This window comes from Alosa alosa, chromosome 24, assembly GCF_017589495.1.
Source record: "Alosa alosa isolate M-15738 ecotype Scorff River chromosome 24, AALO_Geno_1.1, whole genome shotgun sequence".
Lineage (NCBI taxonomy): Eukaryota > Metazoa > Chordata > Actinopteri > Clupeiformes > Clupeidae > Alosa > Alosa alosa.
Genome location: NC_063212.1, coordinates 5,591,227 through 5,597,754, shown reverse-complemented (window position 1 = coordinate 5,597,754; position 6,528 = coordinate 5,591,227).

Here is a 6,528-nt window from a genome sequence, read left to right as displayed (position 1 = left end):
ATATTGCTCCATTAGGATGTGATTATGAGGTTTTAATTGATACAAGGGGTGAACACCTGGACCATCCTTCTTCTCCACAATTGCCTTAAAGGGAAACTGCTGGAGAAATTGTGCATTATGCTATTTCAAACTGTGGGAAAAGGTAACGATAAAGCACATGGATTTGTTTACAAGCTAGCGAACAGATCCGGGGCTTTAGCCCAAGATTTTTTTTTTTCTTTACTGGGGTCCCGGGGTTTTTCCCCCGGGAAATTTAGAAAATTGGGCTGTTAAAGATGCAATTTCAATGTAATTTGAGAAAGAAAGGAAGGCCAATCGTTGGGGTCCTCATCATCATATTTTAATAGCCTAACTAATAAAGCTAATTTTCCCTCACTAGACCTAGGCCTACTGAGTATATGGTATTTATGGGGCATTAAGAGAAAGAAAATCGTCATTTAGCAGAGACCTCACACCCAAACAAAGTTTTATGCCCATGACATGATGAATCATTTTCAGGTGCTATCTAATCGCTAACTGTAGACCTAAATGGATTAATCCAACACAACTCCTTGTTCAAATTTCAGTTTTCAGTGTTGCCAGATGTACGATAATTTTGACCTCTGTACGTACGATCAATAATGGAAAAAAATCCCATAATGGTTTCCCATCACATGGTTTTGGCCGCACGTCAACACTACACTACAGTTTTGCCGAAGAAGACAGTTCAGTTTAACAAAATGAAGCAGTAAAGTGCTAAAAAAATTAGTTCAGAAAGTAGGTGAGGACAGTGGAGGGGCGAAGAGGAAGGCAGAGTCTGAAGAGCAGCAGAAAAGTAAGCAGTATCATAGTTTAAGACCCCGTTTATTTTTATAAACGAAGACATTTCCCTACGTTTGAGCCTTTCATTTAGACACAAACGGAGAATTTCCCCGTAAAATGGTTATCCAAAAAAACTCTGGGCAAAGTGATTTTTTTGGAAAACTTCGTTTATGCGTTTGGTTGTAAACTGTGGTAAACGGAGTTTTGGGCAGCCAACGTCACAGTATGCGACAGAAGTACACCAAATGTGCGACCAATGTTTACATTTACATATTCTCACGTGCGATTTTTCAGGGTTCTGATTGGTTAATGTGAGCTTGAGCTTATCGTTAGACTGCCACTGTGGTTTGGCGTGCTCATGACAGCATGTATGTACACGGGTTTGTGTAAACACATAAAAAAAAAAAAAAGCGGTCTCGTGTAAATGCAGTTTTATTTGCAAACGTAGATGGCCAGATATTCATTTAGGAAAATACCCTGCTTCGTGTAAACGTAGTCTAATTATGGTTTAGTTCAAAATGTGGACTGTCGGTATATCTTTTGCACTTAGTTAACTAACTCCAGTTAGTGTGAGCGTATTACACAGCTTGTTTAAATTGGCTGAAAGGAAAATTGTTGGAAAATAGCTATATTGTAGGGCAGCCGTGGCCTACTGGTTAGCACTTCGGACCTGTAACTGGAGGGTTGCCGGTTTGAACCCCGACCAGTAGGCACGGCTGAAGTGCCCTTGAGCAAGGCACCTAACCCCTCACTGCTCCCTGAGAGCCGCTGTTGTTACAGGCAGCTCACTGCGCCGGGATTAGTGTGTGCTTCACATCACTGTGAGTTCACTATGTGCTGAGTGTGTTTCACTAATTCACGGATTGGGATAAATGCAGAGACTAAATTTCCCTCACGGGATCAAAAGAGTATATATACTTATACTTATACTACCCAAAAAACGATAACTTTGAGGTTTTGGTACGATACTTCATCATTTCTAATCTGGCAACACTTGCATGGAAATCATGTTTGCCTAGGACTAGGCTAGCCTGGCTCTTCCACTCGGTTTATACCCTATGGTAGCTTGCAGTGTTAAAGGAAAATTCCGGTATTTAGCACTTTGAGTCCCTTTTCTGGTTTGTTTTGGATGAACGAGAGTGGTGGACACCGACATTTTGACGATTGGTCCTGTCTTGACTTTTCTGACTCGTTTTGAATCGCCTTTGACTACTTCAGAGTGGCTGCAACAGGCATGCAGAAACATGTCCCAAAACAACCCTTAACATTCGATTTCAAAACCATGCAACTCATCGAGTGGTTAGTGGTGTGGCTATATTGTGCAGTCGAATTATTTCTACCTACGTAGAATTTCACACCACACTAAGGAAACAGCCACCAACATATACAAACAAATTAACAATGAACTTTTGAAAGTTGTCATATCCTCTGACAGTCTGGCAAAGGTTGTCTGTTCTGATCAGGACCCCAATATCAAAGCTGCGGTCAATAATTATGTGGATACTGTGCGCAGTGCATGTAATTAATACTGTCCTGAAGCATACGAGGAAAGGGATGCACCAGATTTCATAGGGGAGGTAACTGAACAAATAATTCAATGCAAATATCTGGTAACCTGACCCTAGCCAGAATTTCGCTCCGCCTAGCTCCACTCATCCATCTGGAACCGATCCATTGAAATGTTGCTTCAGAAGGCTGGGCCTAATCAAAAAATGCTTGCATATGATTGAATAAGCCACTTGTCCGTCATCTATTTACGTGCTACTTCAACCACTCACATCGAAGCCAACCCGTGACGCTAATAACAGTCTCATAGTCGCTTCTACGCTATGTCACATCTATGAAACTCCCGCCCTGCGTCCTGATTGGCTGTACCATAAAATCGGTTGCAGAAATCACTCTTAATGGAAGAGGTCCCAGATGGATGTGAGTGAAGCTAGGCGGAGCTAAGCGGAACGAAATTCATCTGGCTAGGGTCAGGTTAAATATCTGGTGGCCTACTTGAGGAAATCTGGTAGCGCACTCAGCCTTCCATGCTGTGGCACAGGAAAGTGAGACGAGATGGAACAGCAAAGCGGTGAAGCTGACTTCTATTGCCAAAAAACAAAGGGCGATCCGGGAACTACTCCAAGACAAGGGACAACAACAACGTATGGAGGGTATACAAGTAGAGGTCCTCAATACAATTGGAGATTTCTCAACCCCCTTTAAAAATGCCTCTGAAGATATTACATTTTACATTACATTACATTACATTTGGCTGACGCTTTTTAACCAAAGCGACTAACAACATGGTAAACAGTACGTTTTTAGAACAATTCTCACAATTTTAGGACAGTTTAAAAAAACAAAAACATTAGAGTACAGTAAGAATAAGTCGTCGGTGAGTGCTGTTTTTAACAGTTACTTGTCAGTTTAAAACGGCTGGTGAGTGCTAGGATCAGTAAGACTTGTTGTAAGTGTTGCTATGAGAGTAGGTGTTCTCTAAAGAGCTGGGTCTTCAGGAGTTTTTTGAAAGTGGAAAAGGATGTCCCTGCCCTTGTAGGAACTGGCAGTGTGTTCCACCAACGAGGAACAACAGATGAGAAAAGTTTGGATTGGCTTGAGCGCACCCGTGGTAGAGCTAGGCGTGTTAGATCAGAGGGCGCGCGGTCTGGAGGTAGTGTAAGTCTGTATGAGGGCATTCAAGTAGGTGGGAGCAGAACCGGAGACTACTTTGTAGGCAAGCGTTAGAGACTTGAATTTGATGCGGGCCGCCATAGGTAGCCAGTGTAGCTGGATGAGCAGCGGGTAACATGTGCCCTTTGGGTTGGTTGTAGACCAGGCGCCCGCTCGTTCTGGATCATCTGAAGTGGTTTCACTTTCGCAGGCTGGGAGACCTGTCAGGAGGGCATTGCAGTAGTCGAGTCGTGAGATGACAATTGCCTGAACCAGAAGTTGGGTAGCATCTTGAGTCAAGTAAGTCCTGATTTTCCGTGATGTTGTAGAGTGCAAAGCGGCATGCCCGGGCGACTGAGGCAACATGATCCGAGAAGTTTAGTTGGTTGTCAAGAACAACTCCTAGATTTCTTGCAGTCCTGGTCGGTGAAACAGACAGGGGAGTCAAATTTGATGTTGATGTCGTGGTGTGTGGAGGGTGACCGCTATCCAACCATCAGCTCAGTACTGTTGTGGCACCACAGCCTGTGAGCCTCGGTGCCATGTCATTTCTCTGATGCTCCATTGTTCCGACCTCTCAATAACATGAAAAATTCCCTTTCGTCCGACAGCCCAGTAGTCCGACGTCCCTTTGTTTCGAAAAAAAATAAACCCTCTGCTCCGACATCCCATTGTTCCGACCATATGGCTTTTGCGCGCACCTTTTGTTTGAGCAGGAGAGTAAATGCGCACACATAAGCACGTGTAACGGTAATAGATAACCAGCTATTCTCCCCTCGAAACACACAACAACACAACGATGTAGTATAAAATATATATTTTATTAACAATCAAGTTTTAAAAACACAGTTCAATAAATAGCTTCGGGCACCTTAGTTAACACACAGTAGAAGCAGGGTGGTCCTTCCTAAACTAGGGGCTGTGATGGGGCTAAGCTCCGTACAGGGAGAACCAACCAAAAGGGTGTGTGTGTGTTTTAGCCAGCCATATCTAAGTATATGGGCGCCACTAGAGGTTGCTCAATGCACCCAACAAGGAAGGCAAAAGAGGTAAGCTACAATACAGTACTCACTCACAAAATGGTAATAAGGCACACAGCAACCTTTTGTGAAAAACACAGCAAACGTATACGTGGTGACTTAAAGGGAAGTGATAACACAAGCTGCTAAGCTACGAAGAAACACTAGAAGAGTAGCCAACATACAGGGTACATATAACACGCTAAGGGTCGACCCCCTCTACTGGCGACTGGTGGCAATTGCAAGTAAACACCTAGGGGTAGCCAGGTCGTGGGTGGGGCCACTGATACTAATTCCCCCAACTGAGCCTACACTACAAGTGGCAATACTAAGCACTACACACCACAGCACACAAATTATGTAGGTACCACACACTCACACACGTGATATCAAGTAACATCAGCCAGTAGGTAACACAGTAAAATGAATATTGTACCAGCGGGCAGCCCCTCACTACTTGACCACACCCTGCAATGAGTTGCACACAATGCACTAATAAGGGGGAGTTGAACTAGGTGAAGGGAAAGCAATGTATTATTGTCCAGTACCACTTGTGGCCCAACCCCCAGCCTTGAAGCGCTGCCTTTGGGAACAATCTGGAGTGATGCGTCCATGATGCTGTCCCTTTAAATGCGTGGCCAGATACATCCGTAGGGGCAGAGCCCGTTTACGGAGAGCCGGATCACTCCCTATTAACACCATTGTACCTGCAATCTGTTGCAGTTCCGCTAGGGGCGATCACGAATAAGTGCAAAAACAATGGGGGTCTATGGAGCTAGACGGCTAAATGTGTCTCTTTCACCTCGTTGTCGTTGAAAAATCGAAGTTTTGATTGTGGTTTCTGCAAGCTCAATATGGATTATAGGTCAAAAGTTGAATGAACGACGCCCTTCGATTTCTTACAGGTTGGGTCGTTGTTGCCCACAACACACTAGCCTTGACCAAATAAGTGACTCATTCATTCTTAAAATTTCTGGGCAAAAAATTATATCTTTGATTCGTCCATTCATTCTGCACTAACTAATTTGTGAGCCCTCATGTGGAACCAGAAAAGTTCAGAAACCGAAGTTTCCCGAGAGTGGCGGTTCTCCCCTTATTAGACATGTTTGGCTTGTTTGAGATGGACTGAGTCTCACTTTGGCTGACTGCATACGTCAACGCGATCTTATGACGACTGTAGGGGTGGAGTATAAAAACGCTGCAGACAAGTCGGACACGGTCTACTTCCTGTAAACAATGGCGGATCTCGCGGCGTTTGCATTCGTTGTTGCTGACGAAATAGAAGCTTTGGAGTTACCGGAATTTATACCCGTGTTTCAACAACAAGAAAATCTCGAAGAACGAAGGTGATGAAAACGTTTTACATGATGCTTTATTTGTGATGTTATAGGCCTATGTGATTATAACTCTACCTGTTGTAAAGGTGTCATGTTCTCTCCTGTATGGAGTTGAGGTGTGGAGTCACGGTAATGTCAGTACCTGTTAACCCAAGGATCCGGGTTCGAGACCTACCGGGGGTGACCGTAACATATTTTGCTAGGCCTAGCCTAGGCAGTAGCCCATCAAATGCAACAGCCCTATGTGTTTATGACAACCATAGACTGTGGCTTATATAGAACAGTCTATGATGACAACAGCACCCTCTAGAGCAGTGTTTCTTAACTGGTGGGTCGGGACCCAAAAGTGGGTCGCGGAACCGTTCTGGGTGGGTCGCAGAGCTTGTGGTTAAAAATAAATTCAAAATCAAAAAATCAGCAATTTAAAATGATACCTTATCAGATCTAACATTTTTTTGATAAACTTTATTTGTAGCCTACATATCAGTCATTGTCATTGACATAGACAATGTTTATGTGACAGGTCATGTTAGATCATTTTAGTGGTAAACGGAAGTAGGCTGCTACTCTGAATTTTTTAAGTAGCCTACAGTAGGCTCAGATATAATTTCGCTTAAACTGAGGACAAAATAGGATAGAAACCCCATTGTGTGGTGTGCAGTAGATGGCTGGCACATGAGAGCATACCTGTAGAGTACTTTGAAAGGTGACAT